The 13892-nt window shown below is 38.9% G+C and overlaps 1 protein-coding gene across 3 annotated transcripts in view; it reads left to right on the top strand.

Moving 5' to 3' along the window:
* The window catches only part of LOC136785671 (kinesin-like protein KIF26A), a 320836-nt gene that overhangs the window by 163777 nt on the left and 143167 nt on the right, over nucleotides 1-13892 (top strand). The window lies entirely within an intron of this gene.

Genomic DNA, 13892 nt, shown 5'->3' on the forward strand with positions numbered 1-13892 from the left:
AAGTTATTAGCGAGCGTCTCGTTAACGTATATAATGGCGTATTATAGGGATCTCTCGGCACGATCGTGTCTTGTATTCGGATGATTTCAATCGTTCCGTCTGAGGTGACTGAGGTGGTTGGCGCCGTAAGCGTTTCTGTTTCTGCTAGAGCCCCTTCCACTCTTATGCGTATAGCTTCTTTCTTTTGCTTGTGCGGGGCGGGATTCTTTAGAAATCGGTCCTCGCTGTCTGGTAGGAAGTTGCCTTGCGACCAGAATTGAAATTAATCGCGGCACGACGACCCTGGCCCAGCACATGCACCTGCATTCGTACACACACTTACGCATCTACATATACATTGAATATAGCATAGCTATGGTATTTATGATACGTGTTTGTACGCGCGCATGTCTCCTCGCGTTGCTACTTGCTACTGGTTTCACGCGAGAATGAGAAATGTCTCTCTTTATCCGACGACTGAATAGAGGCTTGCTCCGCAACTCTATGCCATTTTTATCAACGTCGCGTGTATATCAAGATCCATGAACCGATCGGACTATAAAAATTGAAATACCTGCCCGAGATTTTTTTCCACTTACCTCTCCTTACGAAAAGACTTTTCCACGTAATGTGATGTGACCTCACTGATAAAGCTTCGATTGAACTTGCCATGAATCTGACTCTGCTTTCTGATTACCCTCACTTGCTCGAAAGTTCGCTCTTATACTCCGATGCTTTATCAGTTTTACTCACTGCGGTAGGGTCCAAGTAATATGCAGGGTGAGGAAAAAGAACAAAAAAATATTTATGTAGCGCTTGCTTTTCATACATTCGCGAATATCGAAAAAAAAAGTTTCCTTCTTTTCTTTTACAGTCTATCTCTATCGAGAATTGGATTTTAATATCCTATGGAGCTTTAAAATTCAGCCTAATCACATATATACAATATATATTCGTGTTTTGTTCGAAAAAATTCCGTACGAGATCGTAAAGTGAGAAATGAAAAATCGAATAACAAGCTACGTGACGGTGTAAATCCCATACACATATTGGCAAGCAAGTAGGTGGCAAAGGCACATGAATAATCAGCTGCTGATGGTTTTATTGGGAGAGAGAAAAGGGAGAAAAGAAAAAACCTGAGGCAGCATGGTGGAAGTTTGGAAAATTTCATTTCTCAGGCTTTTCCCGCTGGGTAGGAAGTTGCCGGAATGCCGCGAGACTCGGAGGTGCTGGCGTGCGAGATAAAATTGACCCAGACTGCTCTGGTGGGGGCAAGTCAGTTCGTATTGTTGCCCGTCGTGATTTTATTGCCCTCTTATATTGCTTCGCTCTGCTTTCCCGTTAGCCCCACCCCAAATACCCCGCAATTCCTCCTTTTTTCTCCCTTCTTCCTCATTTCGCCTACTCCGCTTTTAACTTCTATTCTCGCTTGGCATGCTTTCGGTCTCTCGCATTCCCACTTAGCACTGTCTTTCTCGGCCCGTTCGCTGCACAATCTACTTGGCGAGAACAATTTTTACGAGCTCGCACCCGCTGTGTCTCCTGGGCCGATCGTGCCTCCTTGGAAATTGCAATTTCCAACAACACTGCAGCAGCCATTGCTGGTTGTATTTTCTCACCAACTATACACAGCAAGCTTATATACCATCTAAAAATAGCTCCTATGTTGCTCGAGAGCATTAATTTATACAGCTTCGCAATTTGCATCACAAAAGAGAGCGGCGGCTCATCTTATAGTAATTGAAATCAGCTCTCGTCCAATGATAGAAGATTATTAGAAATTATTACTTGCATGAACGGACTAGTAGAGTGTAGGGCAAGAAGCAAGCCGAGACACGGCAAGCAAGTTTCTTCCTTCCGGCTTGCGAATAATTTAATAAGTCGGTACTAATGGAGAAGGAACGGGGTGTGAAACCTGGCGAGTTTTACGGCATTAATTTAAAGTTTCTGCGCTGTAACGAGCACGCCGAGAAATGAGAAGAAATGTAGTATAAAGAAGAAAGTAGCTGCAAGATTTACGATAAAAGTCCTGCTGGGTTGGTTGACCCCGAGAAGCGAGAATCAGGCGAGCACCATTCCCGAATATCCTGTAGGTCACCAAGGGTTTGAACTGTGTGCCGCTGGTTCAACAGGTAGCGCTCGTAGAGTCCGTGGCGACCCAGCATCAGCCAACCCTCTCCATTATATTCATATCATGTAAATGCGTCCTGCCTCCTATTTTCCTTCCAACCTCCCAACCTCCCAGCGTCGCAGCGTCCTTGCAGCCCGCCCCGAGCAGCCATGCACATGTAAAAATCGCCAGAGCGAAACGCACCAAGAGCTTTGAATAAAAAAAAAGAAACTATTAGCCAAACGAAACTTGTAACGATATAGTCGACCCTTTTCCATTTTTAATATATCTGCTCCCCCCTCATTTCCCACTTGGCTACATTATACGTTGCGGTACAAAATCAGGACATTTTTGATTTAACAATTGGGGACCATAATTCCATTTCCCCGGAATCTTCCAAAGCGCATCAACTAGAAATTCATCCGATCGAGAAACCAATTTCTTGAGATAAACTTCTCCCAATTCTAAAAAAAGGTTCATATTGGGATGGCTAAATTGCAATTGTGATTGAGTCTTCGATATGACTAATTAAGCGAAGGTATTCATATTATGCTGATTAAAACTGGCCCGCTATCTTAACGAGTTTTCCTGGCGATTATTAAAAGTCGATGGGCGGTAAGATCGACTTCTTGTATCTGGCTAATTTGCAATTATCTTCCCGGAGGAGAGAGTACGTGATGCAATGTGCAAGTAATTATGTCACATTTGCTTCAGCGTCCCTAATGCTCTTCTTAATGCTACACGCTGGAATAACATCCAGCTTCGTGTATTATCCTATAAAGTGCCATTCAAATATTCAAAGAAAAAATAATAAATTCATAATAATAGTGCCTACATTTGTTCATATACATGTGTGTCGTACATGGATAATCGCAGTGCAAGAATTTTTCTTCGACTTTCGAAAAGTTGAGCTATACATCACTTAAAAAATGAGACACTATTTAAATTATTCTTTTTAATCCCACGACGATTCATTTTAATTTCGGAAGCGTGTCCAGACGTTTACTTCAATATTGATTTTTGACATAATAAACTGGACTCATAAATTATATCCTCAATTGACGCCTTGTTAAGCACATAGGGTGAACAGCTTTTAACGTCGATCTTTAGACAACCTAAACTAGAATCATTTTGAAACCCATAATTCATCCTCAAGCCTGGTCAAGACAATTATTATTCTCTCGCTCTTACCAGTATACTGCTTGTATATATTAGTTAGCATACGTATATCGTGTCATACGCAAAGCGACGACAGAACGTATCAAAATAATGGTAAAGAATAAAGAATATAAGACTACTGAAGTAGTACAGAAATTAATATACGTGTAACATTTACCGACTATAACATTTATTCAATTTGATATATATGCATTTTATTGTTATTTCTGAACCTAAAAATCGTTATAGGGCGGATTGAAATCAAGTTGAGCGTGATTCAAGCATAACAAAGGCTGCATAAAAGCTTTGCTTACTACGAATTGAAACAGAAAATCATGCATAAACGAAGCGAGCTTTTTCCTCGTATAGTCGCGAAAAACTCGTTTATTTGCGGGAACGAATTTTTCGTTAGCTTTACAAGTTGGAATTGGACCTCGCAATTGCAGGATACGGTCAAATGATCGGGAAAAATGGGCGAAAAAATATCTGCATGCATAACTGCTGCGGAACAATGGATCGGATTAAATTTACGTCGATAGGTCTCCAGGGTGATCGGATATGAAAATGCGAAAATTCAAGGTAAATCAAACTCTCGGCATATCTGAATGATTAACTATGCTCTACCTTCACCAGCGTTCGAAGATAAAATTCTGACAGAGTGTGCGTATAATATTTCATGTACCTGAAGTAAACATTGTTTAACGAAGATTTCGCAATAAACTCAGGGGTAATAATGCGCCTTAATGATTTCGTAAGGTTGCAGAAAAAGTGTTAATTAAGAAAGAAATGGGCTTGGTATAACGCGATAGTTGTTGGGTGATTTAATCGCGAAATCATCGCCTCCTAATTGACCTGGGAAAACTCAGCGAACGATCTCTTTTTACGATCTTATAACGAGCGACATCCGAAGGCTTGCGTGCGGGGGAAGTTTAGCGTCTCACTGCGTCTCACTTCCTTCCGTGCAATTTCTTCGATGCTTTCTGTTTCTCAGCTGAGCTCTCGGCGCGGCGCGGCGTGTCCAGTGATATATGAAGCGGCTATGGACCCCCCGTTGCAGGGGTTACGAACCTCCAAATTGATTCGAAGCCTGGCCCATAATACCGGATAACTAATGACGTCTAGAGCCCCTCGATATTCCTGACAGGTAGAAGACAGCCGGGGCATGAATTGTACGAAAATCTCTCGCAGTACCTATTACATACACGTATATATAACGTACGTGTGTTTGAGTTTCAATCTTTTCATACTCCTTCGCGTGTGTCTCTTTCCACATCTCCGTTTGCCCACAATTCACCAAAAATAGCCCTGCACTCGTGACATAATATTATCTCTAACAAGATTTATGATTTTTGTCTACATCCGTTAGTAAATCACAGCTATATAGCAGTATCAGAGACCACTCGAAGTTCCTCGTATAATTTTTCCATTTAGCCTATTTAGTTTTACGATGCGTGGGAAAATGGAGTAATTACTTTTTTAAGAGATTCCTCCAATTCTACGGTGGATATAAAATATACGAATATAATATAGAAGAGCGCGCGGCGACTGTTAAAGCATCATATTTGATATTATAGAGGAAGGAAATAAAAAGATGATATTTCTTGGCCGGTCTATGCATGCAAGTGATGATTGATCGTAAGCGAGTCTCGATTTAAATTTAAATTCGGCTTATTTTATCGGCTACAAACTTTTATTATATGTCATTTAAGCTTCTTCAAATTTTTGCAACGGAATTTCCTTCTACCAATTTTTCGGTAAAATGTACCTAATTTTCTCAAAAGATAAAAAAATATATATTTATTTGACGAGACTCTGACAAACTTCAATTTACTTGTCTCAAATAGGGTATTCTATATCAGGATCCATCCTTTAAAATACCCCATTTAATTAATAAAACATTTGTCTTCGTAACCATCACATATATTCCCAAGCTGATTATGCTATAATAATTTATAGCTTTTCTTCAGTGAGAAATAAATTGTTCAATTAAAATAAACCATGACTTTTGTTTGAATCAAATAATTATTTTTCAGTTTGTGAACTGTATAAAATGAGTATTTCATATAAATTACTTTTATCGATACACAATTAATATGGTATACAAATCACCGCGCCGTTCGCGCGTTTAGCATATCGTAATTTTGTAAATGTTTGTTGTATATACGAATATTTGTGTATGGAGTGTATCTTTGGGTTATAACTATAAGTATTGTTTGATAGTGTTGCGTGTCGTTCGAGTATTGTTAGCTGTTCGCGACATAATTGTACCGTTTTTGTTGTTGATTTTCTAGGATTAGCGCAGTTGTGCAACTTAAGGAGTTTGTTAAATAGGCGATATAGTTCGTTAGTGTTGATTTTTGTACCTATTACGTATTGCGTAACTTGTTGAACAATCCACGGCTTTGACCCTCGTCTTTGCTAGCTAGGGTCTGTGTACTCTAATTAGGATATGATTTCAACAATTTTTATACTTTTGTATATGTAGTGACCTCTTTATCATACCGCTGCTTAAACGACATATTCTTCTATCGCACTTTATCTTCATCGAAATGTTCTATGTTTTGGTTTCATACAATTTCACTTATATTACTACCTTACTCGTTTATTCTATTTCATCTTCATCCTGTACGCTAAAGTAAAATAGTAAAAAGAACTCTAATTGTTATAGAATAATTTACATAAAATTAGTATTCTTTTCGGCCTTCAGCTCTTTCAAAAGACTTCAACCAGTTTATTTTTCTATTAGACAAATATGAATAAATAGAGAAGTACCTGCCACTTTCCGTAGGGTTTATCTACAGAATTTCCTGTGTTTCCCTAGGATCTATAATTGAATCAAGAAGGCAGTAGCGCCACTTGACAAAGAACTTTCGAGAGTATTATATTTTCTAGTGTTAATATTGAAGCTTAGTAAAACCTGCCAATGAAGGCTTCTCCAGACTAATTTAATTATTCAAATTTGCCACCAAGTAAAACAATTCTGAAGAGATATATCTAACTTTTATCCATAAGATTAGAGAAGATCTGTGCTTGTCGCTTGATTCTCACTGTCGCAAAATAGCCTTTCTTCTCCAATCTCCATCGAGCCGAATACCAAGACGGCAAGATGCTGCAAATTTCGTGCGATACTTGAGATTGCTCAGAAGGTAGCTGAGATTTTTCCTAGCCTGAGGGATTGCATGCGCTATCATTGGATGCCACAGAAGTCTACAGGGACAAACGGAAAAGATTACAAGTATCGATACTCATTGTATGATGGATTCCCACTATCAATAAAGCACATTAGCAATCATACGATTTAAATGATGTTAAGACCTCCGATCTATAAGGATAGTCTGATTGTTAAACACATACACACTGCTAGCCTGTAGCCCAAATGAAGCAATCTGGCTTCTAGAGTATTTAGGAAGCGTTGGAACTTTTGTTACTCGATCGAACTATGGAAAACTCTGAATTCCCTAAAAAATTCCAAATTAAATACATTTTCAAGAAAATCAATGCAGGTTCTGTCCACATCAACTAAAAATGCATATGTAGCTTTTAGTCAGCTATAAAAGTATTTTTCGATTCTTTTTCACACAGCGAGATAATAAATCCTCACAGTTATCGCTGACGTTCGAATCGTGCGTAAATTTGGGGTCACTGGTTTTTTATCGCCTGAACGTATAGTAAACTCTTTGTTTTCCCGTTGATACGAATGATTCGTAAGCTACAATATAGTTCTTGTCGTGTAGAAATCGTCAGAACAAAATAACCAACTGCTCAATTAGGTGGATCGTAAAATGAAAACGTATGCACGTGCCTGGCTGCTCGCGCGCTCGTTCTAGACGACCTTTCCGATGCGCTTATACACTAGCTACTATATATGCATAAGCGTAAACGTGTGTGCGCGCTCTCGTGTATCTACGTGTTTGTCTCAGCAAGTTTGCAAACACCGACAGCGTGTTACGCGTCTGCTTAACACCCTCGCACGTTATTCTACTCCCTGCACTTGCATGCACCTATAAAATGTTCATGGATGTGTTTCTTTGTGCTGGTCGTTTCTCTGACTTTTTATGTTTGCATTTATGTTAGCTAGTTTCGTATTTCGCGCCAGGAGTAGCTAGATGGCGTACAAACACTCTTCGCAGGAGAGATAAGAGTTAGTAAAAGGAGGGGGAAGAAAGGGAAGAGTAGGGCAGTTGTTAAGCTGTCGCGACATTGAAAGCACCAGATGAAAATTTGTATAAGCTTGTAGAAGATTTGTAAGAGTAAATAAATAAAGATACCATTTTATATCTAACAGATTTCAGAAGTGGGATTTACAAGTGATTTGTTTGTTGGTGGCAATTATGAGAAAAAGAACGCGGCAACAGGCGCGAATTGAAAGCTCGATGGGAGAACCATCGACGCAAGTTACAAGATTAGCATTAGTTTCTTCAAGATCATCAGAAGAATCAACAAGTGTACCTATGGCGGAGGATATTGCTACGCCGTCGTCCAATAATGACATTAATTTGGAAAATTCGTTGGCAGAAGCAAGGGCAGAAGTTCAAGCACTTAGAAGCCAACTGACTAGTACTAGAAATCAAAATCTTGAAGGTAATAGACATGTGAATTGGGCAATGTTTAAAGACGACCGTTTGATTCCAAGATTTGATCCGGCGGATCCTACACAGAGTATCGACGGATGGTTGCATAGGGTTGATGAGTGTGCTGCGGCGTATCATTGGGATGAGATGACGAAGGTTTATGTAGCTTTAGGCAAATTAGAAGGTATGGCTAAAGTATGGTATGACGGGTTAAGGTCTACTCAGTTTTCATGGGGTGAATGGGAAACTATGCTACGAAATATGTTTCCGGTGAAAACTACTTTTGGTAAATTATTCTATGAAGCGGCCGTATACAGATCGCGAACGGGTCAAGATCTAAATGAATACTGTTTCCATAAATTGGCAAAATTAAACAAATTGAAATTAAACTTGACTCAGAACCAGATAGTTGATTGTATCGTAGAAGGCATACAAGATCCGCAGATAAGGTTGAATGTTAAGGCTGCGCGGTGTACAACTTTTGTTGAATTGATAGATTATGCGACCAATTTTCCGGGTTTGAAATCTATGGATAGAAGTTCTGCTAAAGGAGAAATGAAACCTGATACTAGTGTCGGTAATAAATTGAACAAAGAGTTAGTATGTTTTGGTTGTGGTGAGAGAGGTCACAAGCGGACACAATGCGTTAAGTTTCGTGGAACTAAATGTACATTCTGTAGTAAGATAGGCCATGTTGTAGAAGATTGTCGTTTGAGGAAAAAAGGACAGACCGACAGAGGGGATAAACAAGTCAAGTATGTTGGGCAAGGTTCTGAGAATAAATATCATATGAAAGCTAAAATCAGGAATCAAGTGGTGAGTTGTATTATTGACACGGGAAGCGAGTTAACTATAATAAAGAAGTCTGTTGCAATTAGACTGGGATTAACGTTAAATGAACTTGAGGAACCTATTAAACTACGTGGTTTTGAAGGAACCATAATTATAGCTAAAACAAAAAGTTCGGAAGTAATCCAAATAGGAGATGTTAGCGTAAATACTGATATGGTAATCTTACAAGACGATGAGGTGGTTTTTGATTTGCTGATAGGACAGAATTTTATAGATCATCCAACAGTATTAGTGATCAACAATGGCAAACAGTTAATAGTCACTAGAATGTTCGACGAACAAATGTCGCTATCTCGTGTAGGCGATAAATTTTCTGTTAACCTTTTGGAAGTTGTCAAATTTACAAATGAGCATGGGAAGCGGGAATTAGTTTGTGGAGAGATTTCCAATATAGAGAAGAACCAGCTGAGAGAAAAATTGGACGAATATAGGGACCGATTTAGTCTTGATACCGCAGAATTGGGGAAAACAAGCACCACGAGCATGAAAATCGAATGTATTGTAGATAAACCCATTTGTTACAAACCTTACCGATTATCGTTAACCGAAAGAGAAAAGGTAAAAACTATTGTAGACGAATTATTAAGAAATAAGATAATCCGACCGTCGCGTTCGCCTTACGCTAGTCCGATAATATTAGTTCCTAAAAAGAATGGCGAAAGCAGAATGTGTGTGGATTTTCGGGCGTTGAATCGAATAACAAAAAAAGATAAATTTCCCTTACCTAGGATAGACGATCAGATAGATAGATTAGGAGGGAATAAATATTTTACTATGTTAGACTTATCACAAGGATTCTATCAGATCCCTTTAGAAGAAACGTCTATAAGTAAAACGGGTTTTGTTACTCCTGACGGACACTATGAGTTCTTGAGGATGCCGTTTGGGCTTGCAAATGCACCAAGTGAATTTCAGCGTCTAATGAGCAATGTATTAGAGGGATACATAGATTCGATAGTCCAAGTATATATAGACGATTTAATCATCCCTGCTAAAAGTTTTGAGGAAGGTTTAAAGCGATTGGAAATGGTGTTGTTAAGGCTTCGTGAACATAATTTGACTTTGAATATGACGAAGTGTAAGTTTTTTTTCAGTTCAATAGAGTACTTGGGTAGAGAAATCTCGGAGAAAGGGGTAAGGCCGGGATTACGAAAAATTGTGGCGGTGCGAGACATGCCGGAACCGGCGAATCAAAAACAGTTGCGTCAGTTTCTCGGGTTGGCCGGATATTTCCGGAAGTTTGTAGAAAAATTTGCAGTTGTAGCTGAACCATTAACCAAATTATTACGTAAGAATGTAGTATGGAAATTCGGGGATGAGCAAAAGAAAGCTTTCCTATCAATTAAAGATTTATTAGTCAAAAGGCCTATTTTGCAAATTTTTAATCCCGAATTGAGAACAGAGGTTCATACTGATGCAAGCAAATTGGGGGTAGCCGGAATATTATTTCAAATAAATGATCGGGTTAAATCACGAAATGTAGTGTGTTATTTTAGCAGACAGACCACGACGGTGGAACAAAATTACCATTCTTATCATCTTGAGACGTTGGCTGTGGTCGAATCTCTTCGGCATTTTAGAGTCTATTTAATTGGAATACACTTCACTTTAGTAACTGATTGTGCAGCGATACGAAGTACGTCGGAAAAAAAGGATATATTACCACGAGTGGCAAGATGGTGGATGGAGATGCAAGATTTTGATTTCGAAATTCAATATCGCTCAGGTTTAAAGATGAATCACGTAGACTGCCTTAGCCGAAATCCCGTTAAGACTGTATTCGCGGCCACAAATATAACAGAGTCTGAGTGGTTGTTAGCGGCACAAATGCAGGACGAAGACATCAGTTTAATTCGCAAAATTTTATTAGATAGAGACAACCGCGAGAACAACAAACAATATTTTACTTGGTATGAGTTAAAGGATGATATCGTTTATAGGAAATTAGAAGATGGCGGAAAAAAATGGCTCGTTCCTAAGGCAAATCGATGGCAAATTTGTCGCCTCTGCCATGACGACTTAGGGCATTTTGGTGTAGATAAAACGCTAGCTAAAATACGAGAAAATTACTACTTTCCGCAGATGCGTAGTTTTGTTTCGAAATATGTAGGTTCATGCTTGAACTGTCTATATTATAAAAAGCCTTCGGGGAAAAGACCGGGAGAACTTCATCCCATTGATAAGGTCGCGGTACCTTTTCACACCCTACATATCGACCATGTAGGTCCATTTGTACAAAGTAAACGCAAGCACAGTCAGATATTAGTAGTTGTGGATGGGTTTACAAAGTTTGTAATTCTGGAGGCAGTCAGAAACACGAAAGCAAAGTATGTGATAAAAATGTTGGATGGAATATTAGACATATTTGGTGCACCAGCGCGTATAATATCGGATCGAGGAGCCGCATTCACTTCTCGAAGTTTTGAGGATTATTGCAAACGACATGGAATAAAACATGTAACTAATGCAGTTGCCACCCCACGTGCCAATGGCCAGTGCGAGAGAAATAATCGCACAATAATAAGTTCGCTAGCTGCGTTAAATGGAGGAATGGAGGATTCAGACTGGTACTTGCATGTCAAAACGGTGCAAAGGGGAATAAATACCACTATGAATCGAACCACAGGAGCTACCCCGACGGAATTACTACTCGGAATTAATGCTCGATCTGTCCCAGAAGGGATAATTCTAAGCGAGGTGCAAGAAGACTTAAACAGGTTACCGTTAGCAGAGGTGAGGGAGCGAGCTAAAAATAATATAACGAAGGATCAGGAAAAACAAAAGAAACGGTATGATATTAAAAGGTCCAAGGCACCGAGTTTTCCGGTTGGAACATTGGTGTTGATTAAAATAACTAGTGTGGCAGCGACGGGGGAAAGTAAAAAATTGCTTCCCAAGTATCGAGGACCTTACAAAATTGTGGCAGTTCTGCCCAATGATCGCTACCAGGTTGAAGATATGCGTGGCCGATTACGACGAAAGACAGTAGTAGCAGTGGATTCCATAAAACCTTGGATAACTTTACGAGATGAAGCAGCAGAATGATAACAAAAAAAAAAAAAGAGAAAAGTGGGACTAAACGCTTGAATTACTCGTACCTGAAGGTTAAAGAGCGGGTAAAACGCTAGGGATATTAAATGTAAAGTAAAAGGGTGGGATTAAACACTCGAATTACTTGTACGAAAAGATTAAAAGTGGGAAGAACCACTGGGATTTGGTAAGACAGAGTAAAGAGCGGGAGAAAAACGCTAGAATTATCTGTAAGAATGATTTAACGAGTGAGAGTTAAATATTAGTGTAATTAGGTTAAGAAATCTCAATTGAGGGCAATTGAGGAAGCAGGCTGGCCGAATGTTAGCTAGTTTCGTATTTCGCGCCAGGAGTAGCTAGATGGCGTACAAACACTCTTCGCAGGAGAGATAAGAGTTAGTAAAAGGAGGGGGAAGAAAGGGAAGAGTAGGGCAGTTGTTAAGCTGTCGCGACATTGAAAGCACCAGATGAAAATTTGTATAAGCTTGTAGAAGATTTGTAAGAGTAAATAAATAAAGATACCATTTTATATCTAACATTTATATACGTCTATTTTCTGCTTATACTTCTTTAACAGGAATCGTGTCCATCTCCAGACTTTATTCTTATCAGTGCAGGGCTCTTATACTCTGCACTTTTCCACTTTTTATGAATCCAAAATTTTAGTCTTGACGCATAAAAAATATTTGAGATGAGAGAAATTTACTGGTTAATTTTCGTCCATTTCATTTGAAGACCGACACGGTGGCACGGCACGTCGCGACGCGACGCGACGCAGCGGCGGGAAGCCGCTGCTTCACAATATTGCTTTTTCCTCCTTTGTTACACGTTTTCAAAGCTTCTTCTGGTGGATTCAGGTGTCGTCTTCTATGAGTAGTACGTACGCCCTAATTAAGGAAGGGGAAGCACAAAGATCACTTTCAACCGGGCCCAATTGTAGTGACAAAATTATCTCTGGCATCCGTTTCAAGTTCCAAGAAGCTCTTCTCGAACCAGTGAAACGTTTATTGGTTAAATGCTATGATAACCGCATTGCAGTCACGACTCTGTAAAAATCTAATCCTTTCGTTGATCGTGACTAATGGTTTTTATAAAAATTTTCTCATTAATCATAGCTCGTAGCAATGTCATCGCTGGAAGAGTACAACTACTATAGGAAAACAACAATTTCTTATTCTGTCTTTTCCTTCTTTTCACTATACCGGTCCATTTGATAATGATAAGATGAAATGTTAACCTTCGTTCTTCCAGCAAGTGGTTCTTTTTCCCCGGGGACTATGGCTTACCGTCAAAAGCAGCTCGTTATCATAGAATGGGATAGTTTGCTCAGTCCCGCCAGTCCAGCTATTGACTTCTCTGGTCCATCAGCTTTAATGGTCGAGCCTTTGTGCCCCACCCAACTCGTTTCTTAAACGTCTAGCATCATAATTTTTAAGACGCTGCGTTGCAGGTTATCTCTTCTCCACCAACAAAATGGTATTCCTACCACCCATCGATTTTAATTGCCGATATGCTTTGTCGGAAACTAATCTTACATATATATATATATATATATATATATACTTCCTAAATACGTATTATCATCGCCTAGGTCAAATTAGTTTATCGTTATAAATATTTAACCGCGACAACTTGAATTTTAGAAAATTTATCATTATACTAAATCTATGAGACCATTTCCGATATATCCAACGTGTAGCAGTGGACTGCTCTTTTAGAAAGATAATACTGGTTCACGTTACGCATGAAACTTCAGCCAGTAGTGGCCTATTCGACGTTCTTTTAAAGTTTGGTGTCGTAAATTTTCGAAATGAATCGTTGGAATATACTTTGCCTTGAAAAATATTAGCCGTGGAATGAAATTACGAGAAAATGTTATACCTGCTACTATAAGCAGCAGTACGAGGATTATGAACAATGTGATAACTTTATTCTTTTTCTAGTCTTATGCCTTTTACTGCCTCTACTCTTGTGTGGAACGAGGTATTCCTTTACACAGTATTTCTTTATACGAAGAGAAAATTTTGGCCAATGAATTTCCCACCATAATACGAGAAACAATTTTTCATTCTCTTTTCATAGACGAAAGTAAAAATTATTAAACATATTTTTACGATATTAGATATGCTAATATGACAAAATTAAGCTGTCTTCTCTATAGGAGAAGGGTTTTTATAAATGTTTTATGATAA

This window comes from Prorops nasuta, unplaced genomic scaffold, assembly GCF_024137725.1.
Source record: "Prorops nasuta isolate Cenicafe-Biocafe unplaced genomic scaffold, Cenicafe_Pnas_1.2 PNAS00003, whole genome shotgun sequence".
In the NCBI taxonomy this organism is placed as follows: domain Eukaryota; kingdom Metazoa; phylum Arthropoda; class Insecta; order Hymenoptera; family Bethylidae; genus Prorops; species Prorops nasuta.